This window comes from Lissotriton vulgaris, chromosome 5 (genome assembly GCF_964263255.1).
Source record: "Lissotriton vulgaris chromosome 5, aLisVul1.2, whole genome shotgun sequence".
In the NCBI taxonomy this organism is placed as follows: Eukaryota; Metazoa; Chordata; class Amphibia; order Caudata; family Salamandridae; genus Lissotriton; species Lissotriton vulgaris.
Genome location: NC_141693.1, coordinates 408,459,169 through 408,475,201, shown reverse-complemented (window position 1 = coordinate 408,475,201; position 16,033 = coordinate 408,459,169).

The window sequence follows — 16,033 nt, the reverse complement described above, 5'->3', positions numbered from 1 at the left end:
CACACAGTCAACCGCCCATACAGCTGTTTCCACATGCACTTTTGAAACCATACATCTAGTGAATCAACTGCTCACACATCTATGCACAGAGTCATACACCTCCCAGCCACCCACACACACACTCAGTCTCCCATACAAATACTTGGGCAACCAATCAATAACCCATATAGTTACTCATATAGCTACTTATCAACACATGCAACAGTTTACAGAACAACAGACATAATGATGCACAAATTAAGACAGTTTAGTCACTAACCCATGCACTCAGTGAGACACATTTAATCACTCACTCATACAGTCAGTCATGCACCTACTAAATCCTTCATCCAGACACTTATACATCCACTCATTCTTCAATATGTAAGACATATTTTAACTTTACAGAAACATACAGTCACTGGATGTTGTCATCAGTGATGTCATCAGTGATGTCATTTGAGATGTCATCAGTGATGTCATCAGTGATGTCACTGACCATGTCATGAATGATGTAATATGTGACATCATCAGCAGTGGATTGCGGGTGCGCGATATATAGTTAGTGCAACTAACTATATATGGAATTTCAATGGTTTTGTGTGAGTAAAATAAGGTTTTGTAAATGCGAATTCCTAACTATATATGGTCTATAACCTATGGTTTTTTCAGTGAATTTTCAAGGTTTTGTAAATGCTAATTCCTAACTATATATGGTCTATAACCTATGGTTTTTTCAGTGAATTTTCAAGGTTTTGTAAATGCTAATTCCTAACTATATATGGTCTATAACCTATGGTTTTTTCAGTGAATATATATATATATACATACATATATAAACATATATCATCTGTATATCTATATAAATACAAACATAAATGCATGCATACATATACTTGTATGCATACAGATGCATGTTATTTACATGAAAGTTGAAATAACACTAATAAAAGCAAAGCTAAAAAGCCACCTCATTACAAACAGAATGGCTTTAACTTAAACGAGGGCGAGATCTATTGCATTTTCAATGCTTGTTTACTTTGGTTCCATCAAGAAGGCATTCAGATGTGTCACACATTTGCCATAAATTCTGAATGTTAGCACTCTAGTTGCACATTAGATCACTGTAGTAAAGCTACTGCTCACCAGGGACGTCTGCTGCTGGTATTCAAAGTGCATGTTTCAGTCTGCATATCAGAATTTTTTTAATGAAATAGAAGAGGATTTGAGAAGTCACTCAAAATGATCCCTAATTTTTCTTTCTGAAGCACTAATCATACTTTCTATGGCAAAATTAACCCCCTCATGTTGTTCCTTTTTAAATTGAATGTTTTCAGACTTACCACTTCATTCCAATCAAGATGGCTTCTGGTGTGCCATACTTTTGTCATAAGTAAGACTGTTAGCGCTCTAGTTGTTCTTTAGAACACTCTGGGACATTCTGTCATTGGGCTATACTTGGGGTACATCTGGGTGATATTTGGGCTACATTTAGGCTCTTTTGTCTCTGGTGGCCATCTTGGGAGACTGTATGTCAGAATTTTTTAATGAAATTGAAGAGGGTTTGAGAAGTCACTCAAAATGTGCCCTAATTTTTCTTTCTGCAGCACTAATCATAATTCATATGGCAAAATATACCCCTTCATTTTGTTCCTTTTTAAATTAAATGTTTTAAGAGTTACCACTTTATTCCAATCAAGATGGCTTCAGGTGTGCCATACCTTTGTAATAAGTAGGACTGTTAGCGCTCTAGTTGTTCTTTAGAACACTCTGGGACATTCTGTCATTGGGCTATACTTGGGCTACATCTGGGTGATATTTGGGCTACATTTGGGCTCTTTTGTCTCTGGTGGCCATTTTGGGAGACTGCATGTCAGAATTTTTTAATGAAATAGAAGAGGATTTGAAAAGTCACTCAAAATGTGCCCTAATTTTTCTTTCTGCGGCACTAATAATACCTTCTATTGCATAATATACCCCCTCATTTTGTTCCTTTTTAAATTAAATGTTTTAAGAGTTACCACTTTATTCCCATCACGATGGCTCCAGGTGTGCTATACCTTTGTAATACGTAGGACTGTTAGCGCTCTAGTTGTTCTTTAGAACACTTTAGGAGGCTGCAGTAGAGCACAAAGGAATCAACTGACAGTCTCTGTCCTTGTTGGATGTACATGTTTTACTGAGAATGTCAGACTTCATTTTCACATGACTGAGAAAGATAATGTGAATTTACAGAAAATATGCTTTCAGTTTAGCTTATAGATCCCCTTCCAAACCACTGTGGGAAAATCATGAGATATTAGTTTTCTTTCAAACAATATTCATGATATCACAGCAGAAGGTTTTTTCACATGGTAAAATCACCTTAGAACACACCACAATTCCTAAAACGAGTATGGTACAATCAACAAATGATTTATAATGTAACTAAAGTCCTAAAACCCTCTATTAACTACAATGCTTTTTAATGAGGTGCTATCATGTATATTGGTCCCAAGATGGCTGCCAACACTTCTTGGATGAAGTGCTGACAGCCAATCAGATCAGATGTGTGGTTAGGCTCCGCCCAGATATATATCTTTTTTTGAACCTAAATTACTCAAAATCCACTGGAGCACATATATTGAGACCTAGCAAAGGCACATCGGGCTAACAGTCCCTACAATTTTGCCAAGTTTCGTGCAAATCCATTCAGCCGTTCGAGCTAAAAGTGAGGCCAACCGCCCTATGGAAATTAACATGGGAAAAACGCATTTTGGGACCCCCCTTTTTTCTCGGCCCCCCCTTGATGAAACCCCCCAAATTGTCAGGGGCTGCTCAGAAGCAAAATGTTCCATTTTCCTGAAAATTTCAGCCAATCCCGTCCACAAACGCCAAAGTTATTAGACATAGAATTTTCAAAAATCCCATAGAGAAAAAATCCTAACTATATATACCTACTGGCGACCGCCAGTAGGTAATATATATATATATATATATATATATATATATATATATATATATATATATATATATATATATATATATATATATATATATATATATATATATATATATATATATATATATATATATATATATATATGGTGAACAAGGCGGGTGCTTACCGCCGAAACGCGTCAAGCAGCCTAATAAGTGAATAAAACTTATTTGGGATACGAATTTCACGGAGTCAGTGCCTTACTTGCATGCAGAAGTTTGGAGTGTTCCTGATGTATATATATATATATATATATATCTGCAAATACCTCGCAGCAGCGCTCCTCCAAAGAAACACGAGGCAAGGACCAACTTTCTCAGCATCTTATTTATTTAGCCATTAACCAGAAAGTCATGGTGCGTTTCGGCTGTCCCAGCGGCCTTGGTCACATGGCGATACAGATTGCTTTTGCCCCTTTAAAGTGATATCGTGCAGTCACATGTTACATTGATGGACATAAACAAAATACTACCTGTATAAATACATTTGCCTGTATTTTCTCATAGGTGCCAATACAGAGGTGAATTAATAGCTGTATAAATACATAAATTAATCCTATAATCTCATTGTGTAAAAAATTATTTTGTGTATATACATTTGCAGCTTCAAATCTCATGTGAAAGTGTATTTATAATTTAGCAATTTTTATATATAACAGCATAAATGCCTTTAACTCTTCAAGTTGGTAAATGAGAAAAATATGTCAATTTTGTCCATCAAATCCATTGATAAATATAGTGCATAGTCAGTGCTCACCAATGTGTATTAAATCATAATACAAAATAATAATAATAATAATAATAATAATCACTACTATTACATGATAGTAGAGAAAGAAAGATCCAAAAAAGAAATTAGCTTAATCTATAAGGACCCTACAAAAAAAGAAGAAATTAATTCATAATGAACATATTACCAGCCATTGAAAACTCGGAAAAAGGGGATATAATACCGTTTGATATTATTTATTTCTATTAATTCATTCTCCCCTTCAACCATATTGTAGCGCCTGTATTTTAAAGTGACTTCGTGTCAGCAAGAAAAAAATATATATATAATTTTTTCCTTTAAAGTGACATCGTGCAGTCAAAGTGCAAATACAGATAAAGTGGCTGGTGCTGGAGGGTTATACTGGGATGAGGTAGTAAAGGGAGGAAAAAGCTTAACTCTGTTCAAACAGAGTTATACTTTGGTATTCAAGACAAGATATGATCATTTATTACCAATGTAGCACATATAAAAAATCACACCATAAAACCAATCTATTAAAAAGAGGGAATCGGTGACATGATTAAAATCAGCTATCACATCAAACATCAGGATAAAACAAGCTACCCTAATATTTAAAACGACGGCTAAAATCAATCAATTCATATATATACACATACACCCATACATTACACTCAATATATAAATAATACACAATACATTATAATATAAATACAAGTGTATAAAAAAAATCCTAACTATATATACCTACTGGCGACTGCCAGTAGGTAATATTTATATATATATATATATATATATATATATATATATATATATATATATATATATATGGTGAACAAGGCGGGTGTTTACCGCCGAAACGCGTCGAGCAGCCTAATAAGTGAATAAAACTTATTTGGGATACGAATTTCACGGAGTCAGTGCCTTACTTGCATGCAGAAGTTTGGAGTGTTCCTGATGTATATATATATATATATATATATATATATATATATATATATATATATATATATATATATATATATATATATATATATATATATATATATATAATTCACTTAAAAAACCATAGGTTTCAGACCTTATATAGTTAGGAATTAGCATTTAAAAAACATTGAAATTGCTCCTCTATAGTTAGTTGTACTAACTATATTTCGCGCACCCGCAATCCACTGCTGATGATGTCACATATTACATCATTCATGACATGGTCAGTGACATCACTGATGACATCTCAAATGACATCACTGATGACATCTCATTTGACATCACTGATGACATCACTGATGATATCATCCAGTGACTGTGTGTTTCTGTAAAGTTTAAATATGTTTTACATATTGAAGAATGAGTGGATGTATAAGTGTCTGGATGAAGGATTTAGTAGGTGCGTGACTGACTGTATGAGTGAGTGATTAAATGTATCTTACTAACTGCATGGGTTAGTGACTAAACTGTCTGAATGTGTTCATCAGTATGTCTGTTGTTGTGTAAGCTGCTGCATGTGTTGATCAGTAGCTATATGAGTGGCTAAATGGGTTATTGATTGGTTGCCCAAGTATTTGAATGGGAGACTGAGTGTGTGTGTGGGTGGCTGGGAGGTGTGTGACTCTGTGCATAGATGTGTGAGCAGTTGATTCACTAGGTGTATGAGTTCAAGAGTGCATGTTGAAACAGCTATATGGGCGGTTGACTGTGTGCATGGGTGTGTTGGTAAGTGAATGGATATCTCAGTGCTACATGTCCAAGTAAGTACATATGTAAAACACAGTGCATGTGAGAGTTGGCATATTTAAATGACTATACATGAGAGCCAGTGAATGTGCGAGTGGCTGTATGGATCATTGTGTACTTGTATCAGTGATTGTATAATTGAGTAAGTATGTGTTAGTATATGTTTGAATAAGTAGGGTGTTGTGTGTATAACTGTATATTTGAGGAAATGGAAGTGTGATTGATTCTTTGCATGACTGATTAGGTGTGTCAGTAACTCCATGGATGAGTGGCAGTGTGTGAGTGTCTGTATAGGTGTATGCGTGCATATGATAGTGTTGTATTGATGAGTGACTGTATGTATGAGTGATTCTATGGGTGAATGAGTGAATGTGTGTGTAGACCTAGGAATCAGTGAGTGCGTGTGTAGTAACTGGTATTGGTGTGTCAATGGTTTCAAGAATGGTAGTCTGTATTTAACACTGGGTGTATCAAAGGTTATATTAGAGTGTGAGGAGGTGCATCGTATTATCACATGAATGATATCATCAGTGATGTGATCAGTGATGTCAAATGAGATGTCATCAGTGATGTCATCAGTGAAGTCACTGACCATGTCATGAATGATGTAATATGTGACATCATCAGCAGTGGATTGCGGGTGCGCGAAATATAGTTAGTACAACTAACTATAGAGGAGCAATTTCAATGGTTTTTTAAATGCTAATTCCTAACTATATAAGGTCTGAAACCTATGGTTTTTTAAGTGAATTTGCAAGGTTTTTAAAATGCTAATTCCTAACTATATAAGGCCTGAAACCTATGGTTTTTTAAGTGAATTTGCAAGGTTTTTTAAATGCTAATTCGTAACTATATAAGGCCTGAAACCTATGGTTTTTTAAGTGAATTTGCAAGGTTTTTTAAATGCTAATTCCTAACTATATAAGGCTTGAAACCTATGGTTTTTTCAGTGAATTTGCAAGGTTTTTCAAATGCTAATTCCTAACTATATAAGGCTTGAAACCTATGGTTTTTTCAGTGAATTTGCAAGGATTTTTAAATGCTAATTCCTAACTATATCAGGCGTGAAACCTATATTTTTTTTCAATAATTTCAAAGGTTTTGTAAATGCTAATTCTATTAGCGGATAATGTTTACATATGTTATTATCCTTCTGGGACCACCTGAGCAGCCATCTTGTTTCTCAGGAGAAGTGAGGCACAAGAGAGCACAAAACAAGAGTGAAAAACGCGAAAAGGGGGCAGGGTTGAGACCCCCTGACCCCCTAGCCCTTCTCAGGGGTCCCAGAAGGATTATTGAAAGCCCGGATACTTTCAGGTTGAAACGGTTGGGGACTAAAGGAGATATCGTGTCCCAGAAGCATGAGGCATGGAGGGTCGACACCTTCATAGCGCCAACCCGCCCTGCGCAGCATCGCCCAGAAAAGATTTTCAAAAACAATGTATGCTGGGACTGGTAGTCACAGACCATGGAGTGACTGACCAGCGATGTCTGCGATAGGCATTCACTGTTTGGGGCGGAGCGGCGCACAACCTATCAGTACAGGGCAAGACACTACATCTTGGATACATGCTCAGTACTTTGAAACAACACACCACTGGCACTGAGGAAGGATCGAAATAATGCCGAAATGCATCCACGGACAGTGGGTGATGAAGTTGCTCTCCTTACCTGTGTGATGGAATGAAGGTGTTTCCTCGTGTTCCCCTGCTGTGGCATCGCACTTTTTCTTTGGAGGAGGTGGGGACTGGATATATATATATATATATATATATATATATATATATATATTATACCTTTCCCTGGTATACCACGATTTTCATCAAAAAACCAGTGCCGAGGCCCAAATGGTGCTTGATGTTAGTATTTATTTGGCTCACGAAAAAAACAACCCAACGCGTTTCGAAGCCAAGCTTCTTGCTCACGGGTAACATTGCTTAAAGCGGCCATTCTATTTAAAGTGACATGATACAAAATAACGTGCACGTGTTTGCAAGGACATGAAAGAAATACTTTGCTACAATGTTTCCTTTTTTCACTTTGTGACAATTACAAAACGTGATTTAACAAATAATAGAGAAACACGTTCAAATAATAAAGATTATCCTTGATGGCATTTTTACACCAGTTCGTATGCGTGTGTAAACCCAAGTGGGTAATGATTTCAGCCAAAAGGCTCCAATTTCGTGATACCTCACAGTAAGCCACAAAGTCAATCCACAAAATAATTTTCAGTCAAGTTGACGTTGTTTCTCAAATCATAGTCATTAATCAGACTGTGTGCTACCCAAGTGGGTGATTTCTAAGCAGTCACGTTTCAAGACGACATCTGTAAATAAAGAAAAACACGAATATATGCAATAATTTTAAAAAAAGTCCTTGCACCAAAGTGAATTTAAAACATTCATAGACTTCAAGAATGGAAAATGATGGAGAACAGTGAACAGCTATTAATACATTTTCAAGTTTGCAAATGAACAGCCAATTCTTCCCCCAAATTGTGCCCATTCGGATGTGTGGCGTTTTTTTCAAAATTACACCACACAGAATTTGGCTAGCTTAAGCCGCTTGCAACGGCGGGCTCCCGGCGGAATCGCCACTTCCTCGTTATTATACCTTTCCCTGGTATACCACGATTTTCATCAAAAAACCAGTGCCGAGGCCCAAATGGTGCTTGATCACGAAAAAAACAACCCAACGCGTTTCGAAGCCAAGCTTCTTGCTCACGGGTAACATTGCTTAAAGCGGCCATTCTATTTAAAGTGACATGATACAAAATAACGTGCACGTGTTTGCAAGGACATGAAAGAAATACTTTGCTACAATGTTTCCTTTTTTCACTTTGTGACAATTACAAAACGTGATTTAACAAATAATAGAGAAACGTTCAAATAATAAAGATTGTCCTTGATGGCATTTTTACACCAGTTCGTATGCGTGTGTAAACCCAAGTGGGTAATGATTTCAGCCAAAAGGCTCCAATTTCGTGATACCTCACAGTAAGCCACAAAGTCAATCCACAAAATAATTTTCAGTCAAGTTGACGTTGTTTCTCAAATCATAGTCATTAATCAGACTGTGTGCCAAATTGAGGGTATTGGAACACATGAGGGCCATTAAAAATGTCAATCCACAGTATCCGGTGGCCAGGCATTTTGCCTCTGTACATAACCAAAATCCTGATCTGCTGAGATTCACGGTGATTGACTGTGTGGAAAAGAAAGAAAGGGGTGGTAACAGGTTGTTGGCTCTGCGAAAACTCGAGTCCCGTTACATCATAAGATATAACACCACACATCCGAATGGGCACAATTTGGGGGAAGAATTGGCTGTTCATTTGCAAACTTGAAAATGTATTAATAGCTGTTCACTGTTCTCCATCATTTTCCATTCTTGAAGTCTATGAATGTTTTAAATTCACTTTGGTGCAAGGACTTTTTTTAAAATTATTGCATATATTCGTGTTTTTCTTTATTTACAGATGTCGTCTTGAAACGTGACTGCTTAGAAATCACCCACTTGGGTAGCACACAGTCTGATTAATGACTATGATTTGAGAAACAACGTCAACTTGACTGAAAATTATTTTGTGGATTGACTTTGTGGCTTACTGTGAGGTATCACGAAATTGGAGCCTTTTGGCTGAAATCATTACCCACTTGGGTTTACACACGCATACGAACTGGTGTAAAAATGCCATCAAGGACAATCTTTATTATTTGAACGTGTTTCTCTATTATTTGTTAAATCACGTTTTGTAATTGTCACAAAGTGAAAAAAGGAAACATTGTAGCAAAGTATTTCTTTCATGTCCTTGCAAACACGTGCACGTTATTTTGTATCATGTCACTTTAAATAGAATGGCCGCTTTAAGCAATGTTACCCGTGAGCAAGAAGCTTGGCTTCGAAACGCGTTGGGTTGTTTTTTTCGTGAGCCAAATAAATACTAACATCAAGCACCATTTGGGCCTCGGCACTGGTTTTTTGATGAAAATCGTGGTATACCAGGGAAAGGTATAATAACGAGGAAGTGGCGATTCCGCCGGGAGCCCGCCGTTGCAAGCGGCTTAAGCTAGCCAAATTCTGTGTGGTGTAATATATATATATATATATATATATATATATATATATTATGACAAAAAACCTTTCGACCCACTCATATTGAGGTCGTTCAATTGCACATTTTGTAAATATATGAATTTTTTGATATGTATTTGGGAATACCCAGAATTTCCTCACTTGTCAAAATAATTGCGAATTATCGGATATTTGTAAAAATGTATTCATACATGTATTGTAACGATAGGCACTTTCACAAAATTACCTGTCTTCCCCGTTTTGCAATTGCAAGGTGATGCTATTTATGTTGGACACTCCCACTAATTATGTTGTAACCAATTAGATGGTTCCGCTGTTATTGCACGAGCACTTTAAATTCACGCAACTCTCTCAGTGCGTCATGTGACCAAGGCCTCTGTGTAGGCCGAAACGTTATGCTGGCGTGGTGTACTGAGAAATAAAAAACTCACCTGCACTCTGGGTCTTCCGTGTTCTTTCTGGTCAATGGCTGAGGATTGAAGGTCTGTCGCAGCGAGGGTACAAAGTGCGGAAACATTTCGAACCGGTTGAGTGTTTCTCCGGTGTTTGGAAGACCCCTCCTCCGTAAGTGGCCGAGCAGCAGGAAACCGTGGCCTCCAGTAACCCGGAAGTCGTTACTTTCTCCCGTTGGGGAGTTACTGCTCAAGCCCCTGGACGTCTGGATAATTGTTTGCGGTTGTTTTTTGACGGGTGCCTTCCTGGGACGGCTGTCTCAACCCACGGCATCCGCATTTCAACGGCGGACTAAAAAGAACTGTTCCGGTGGAGGAGTTGTGTTCAGTCGGAGGACGAACAGCGATTTAAGCAGCATCCCCGTACTGAGTGAGTACGACAACTGTTGAAATTTAGTATACACCATGGCGGCCGGCGCACGTAAGGGGAGAGAGGTTGCCGCCCTTGAAGCTTTTGACGACTCCCCGGCTGGGGGGGTCGACAGTTACCACCTCTGAGGACTCGTGTGCTATTGGGGGTTCAAACCTCCGTGAAAAATTTAAAGCATTGGAAAAATTATTAAAACGGGAACAGTCCAAATGGTGGGAGCATCGTTCTCTCAGCCGGTATCTAGAAGTAAACCGGATACCACGTGGACTGAGGGTTATGTTAGCTCCAAGTTACGAGTACATGGACCCAGCAATGCTTAAAGATTGGGCTGAATGGAGCTTAGACTCATCTCGCCGTTTGGTAACAATGTTGGTACGATACGCGGAAAGCGACAGGTCAAAAATACAAGCAGAAATTGATGTGCTTGAGGCAGAAATAGCGAGCCTGTGTGTGGACGATGCAAATATCACGCTGGAATGCAAGAAACATCGTGAAATAATGGAACAACGAGTGCAGAAAGAAGAAGACGTTATTAGAAAGCGTAAGGCATTCAAGTTCCAGCGTGACAAAACTGATTATAATGAAGGCAGAATCTTCACATTTGCCCGCAAGTACGATGCAAATAAAGCCTCTAAGATGCAGAACTCACGAGCGGGGCAAAGCACAGCTCGTGACACATCTCAGGTGCGATCTAACTCACTTGGGGGTTCAAGTCTCACGGACCTCAGTTCCAACATGGATAGTGGGTCTGAAACGGAAGCTGGTAGATTTTCAGACCAATTGGGGTTTACACGACTAACTATGGAGCAGGAACTGGAATGTATCCGGCAGGACAGGCGCGAAACACTGCGCCCAAGAATTCCAGCACCAGAAAAACCCCAAATGAAAAACGACCGGAGCGGAGAAAAAGCCACGCCAAGCGAAAAGCCCAAGAAACGAAATTACAGGCGGTGGAATGCGAACAAGAAAAAGTAGCCAACACGAAACAAGTAAGCAATTTGTCACAAACACTGGACAATGGTTTATCTGTTATAAATTTGACTAGCACAACTTTCACTGACTCAGAAATCAGCATCTTGTCTAAAGGATTGTCGTACAGCCCTCCCAGTAGTTTCAATTACGTGAACACAAGAATAGACCTTTTTAAATTCACACGAAAATTGAAACTCAAAAAACACTTCGCCAACAGTAAATCTCGTGGTTTTGGCAAAAGGGCGGGGCTGAACACGCTACTCAGGGTTTGGTGGTGAATGATATCCCTCTGATGCAGGACCTGGCAGTCTTGCGAGCGGAAGCTCCAAATTCTCAGAACACTCAGGGGGAGGTGAATACTCAAACTGGTGGCTTAAGCCATCTCAAGCCACGATCCACATTCACCCCCGTTACCCCATACGACAACATTGACATTTTTCAGGATGCTGTTGTAAAACAAGTAAAGGCCTTGCATGTGAAAACTTTGAAATCCAATTATGGTAAACATCATGGCAGCAGCGAATATCAAAAACTAATCAAAAAAATTAAATTGGATGGAAACATGATAGTCAGGCAATCTGACAAGGGGGGCAACATTGTGCTCTGGCCCAGATCACTATATCTGGAGGAAGCCTACCTCCAGTTAAATGACCCGAACTGCTACAGACACTGTGATATCAATGCTCTCAGGAAAGCACAAACAGACTTCCACTCTCTCCTGATGGGATGGCGATCCAGTGGACTCATCAGTATGGATGAGTTAAAATGCCTGAAGAATGATCATCCTATAACCCCTGTGGTGTACCTGATTCCAAAGGTACACAAGAATGCGATCAAGCCGCCAGGTAGACCCATCATTTCGGCGTGCGGGGGTCTGTTGGAGAAAGCCACTATTTACATTGACTTGTTCCTCCAAGAGCATGTATTGGCACTTGAGTCATATATTCAAGATTCTAGTGATCTGATGAGGAAACTGAATGAACTACAGTGGAGCAATGATTTTTGGCTTATCACCCTAGATGTGTCATCTTTATATACAAGCATAGTGCATGCAGATGGTTTAAGAGCTGTTGAGTTCTTTTTGGGTAGGCGATCAATTGAACTAGTTGAGCACAACAAAATGCTGCTTGCTATGATTAGTTTTTGTTTGCACCACAATTACTTCATGTTCCTGAATCGGTATTATCAACAAGTCAGAGGGGTTGCCATGGGGGCCTGTTTCTCTCCCAGTTACACCTGCCTCCACATGGGGTACTGGGAGAGACAGGTCCTCAATGGTATTCACCGAGATATCTGCACTCGCCATATCATCCGATGGTACAGATACATCGATGATATTTTAATGATTTGGCGTGGAACCTATGAAGAGGCTGTCAGTTTCATTGATGTTTTGAATACTAATTCATTTAACTTGTCCTTCACATCTCATATCAGTCAGGAGGAAGCACACTTTCTTGATGTTACGCTAGAGGTCAGTCAGGGCAGACTAGAAACCAAGCTTTATAGGAAGCCTACTGCAGGCAATACTATATTGCATGCGGGAAGTCACCATCCCCCGCATTTGATTCGAAGCATTCCCTACGGGGAAATGCTTAGAATTCGGCGGGTGTGTAGCACGGACTCCCACTGTACAGCTGCACAAGCTGCGAGTAAACAAAGATTTCTGGCAAGGGGCTATTGTGAAAATCTGATTGATACAGCCATCAGAAAAGCCAATGTCCTGTCTCGTAATGAGGCACTGACCCACAAGAAAGCCCAGAGAACTACAGTAGCCAGCAGTGAACAACCAGTCAGACTTATTTGGACCTACAATAGTCAGCACGGGGCACTGAGAAAGATCATCAACCAACACTGGAATCTGATTAAATTAGATCCAGTCATTGGAGAACATATGCCTAACAGACCTGCGATCACCTACAGGAAGGCATTTTCATTACAGGATGCACTAGTTAAATCTAGTCCTGAGGTGATTCCACCCAAAAATTGGCTGGCTACCAGTCGAGGGTTCAGGAAATGTTCTAGTTGCAAAGCTTGCTCTCAAGGGCTCAACAAGACCGAGTTCTTGACAGCATTCTCTACAGTGCCTCGTAAAATCAACAAACAACTAACGTGCAAGTCAGAGTATGTGGTTTATGTGCTGGAGTGCCCATGTGGCCTGCAATACATTGGCAGCACCAAATTGCAGGTCCACAAAAGGGTGCTCCAGCACATTAGGGCCATCAACACAAATGATGCCACTTACCCTGTTGCCCGGCATTTCAAGGAGTTTCATAATAACAACAGTGGGCTCCTTAGATACTATGCCATTGACTCTGTGGGTCCACTTAGGAGAGGTGGTAATCGAGATGGGATCTTAAGGGCTGTTGAGACCAGATACATCTTGGAGATGGATAGTAAAAGTCCAAATGGTCTAAACTCCACGGAGGATTTTTATACATGCCTATAGGGTCATTTACATCTTAGGGCCCTCTAATACCATCTCTCCATCTGTCTTTGTTACTGGCCAATATAGATGCAAATTGTCAAATTTACCATTGGTGTTTATATGTTGATGAAAAATAACTATATAAGAAAAGAAATACTAGGTTATACAATCAACCATGACAAAATTATTTGCTACATATCCTCAGTATATGTGTTTAACTGTATACAATTTGATAACATCAGCAAAATTTGTTTTTAATTGCACTTGTTTATATTTGCACTTGTAACAGCGGTATTGGTAATGGGTATCAGTAAACGTTGGATACTGGGCATTTGAGGGGAATGTAAGGTATATATTAGACTGTGCCTTGTTTATCCGATTAGCATACTACTACAAAATAGCATTTAAAGATTAAGGGTAGTAGTACACAGGATTTAGATTGTATATAGTTGTATATATATGAAATGTTGTGTATATATTTTAGAGAAAAGTTTGGGGATTTTCTGGTTTGTGCATTAGGGATTATTGGATTTAAGGCATTTATGCCGTTATGACAAAAAACCATTCGACCCACTCATATTGAGGTCGTTCAATTGCACATTTTGTAAATATATGAATTTTTTGATATGTATTTGGGAATACCCAGAATTTCCTCACTTGTCAAAATAATTGCGAATTATCGGATATTTGTAAAAATGTATTCATACATGTATTGTAACGATAGGCACTTTCACAAAATTACCTGTCTTCCCCGTTTTGCAATTGCAAGGTGATGCTATTTATGTTGGACACTCCCACTAATTATGTTGTAACCAATTAGATGGTTCCGCTGTTATTGCACGAGCACTTTAAATCCACGCAACTCTCTCAGTGCGTCATGTGACCAAGGCCTCTGTGTAGGCCGAAACGTTATGCTGGCGTGGTGTACTGAGAAATAAAAAACTCACCTGCACTCTGGGTCTTCCGTGTTCTTTCTGGTCGATGGCTGAGGATTGAAGGTCTATCGCAGCGAGGGTACAAAGTGCGGAAATATATATATATATATATATATATATATATATATATATATATATATATATATATATATATATATATATATATTACCTACTGGCGGTCGCCAGTAGGTATATATAGTTAGGATTTTTTCTCTATGTAACTTTTGAAAATTCTATGTCTAATAACTTTGGCGTTTGTGGACAGAATCGGCTGAAATTTTCAGGAAAATGGCACATTTTGTTTCCGATCAGCCCCTGAAAATTTGGGGGGGTTTCGTCAAGGGGGGGCCGAGAAAAAAGGGGGGTCCCTAAACACGTTTTTCCCATTCATTTTTCCATAGGGCGTTTGGCCTCACTTTTAGCTCGAACGGCTGAATGGATTTGCACGAAACTTGGCAAAATTGTAGGGACTGGTAGCCCGATGTGCCTTTGCTGGGTCTCAATATATGTGCTCCAGTGGATTTTGAGAAATTAACATTTAAAAAAAATTATATATCTGTGACAGCGTCCCGGATAGCGCTCCAGTTCGCGTACTTTTCGCGTAACGGAGCTTTGTGAAGCGAAGCTGATTGGCTCTCCGGTGTCTGTCAACATTCTAAACAGTCCGTAGCGGCCGCCATCTTGTCTCTCGGTAGGATTGAGAGACAAGAGGAGGCCAAAGCGAAGGGGCAAATGACCATAAGGGGGTATAGTAGATCCTCCCTGACCGCCTAGGTTTGATGTGGAGGTTTTTAAAGGGCCCCGCGGGGCTAAAAAAAAAAAAAAAATTGTTTTTTTTTCGTGGGGTGCGCCCGGTACGCGTACCGGAAAGCGGTCTGGGGAGCGTACTATAAGGAAACAAGAATGATTGACTTTTAACTTATTGTATGTTTATTGATTGTTCGTTTTGTTGTTTTTTTGTTTTTTTTTATTTACGTAGCAACATGTAGGTACCAATGCAGATTCTAAAAATCAATAAACGCCGTTTCCTTTGTAGATATCTTGCATGTTGTTACAGAAGTTATTGTGGTATATGGAATTCATACCATAGTCTGTCAGGAAAGCCGAAACAACATGGAGGCAGGAGATGATCAAGAGATGTTAAATACACATTGGAGATAATATAGTGGAAGAAAGGAAGTAACTATGAGCAAACTTAGTATGTAACACAAAAAAGTTGCACAGTATATTTAAAGTCTGATTTCACGTTATAATCAATTTGCTACTAGTTTACAATATACATATAAAAATGAATAATGTGTCAAACAATTTTTGAATTATGAAATAAAAATTTATTATTCTGATTGTTTCTCAAAATTC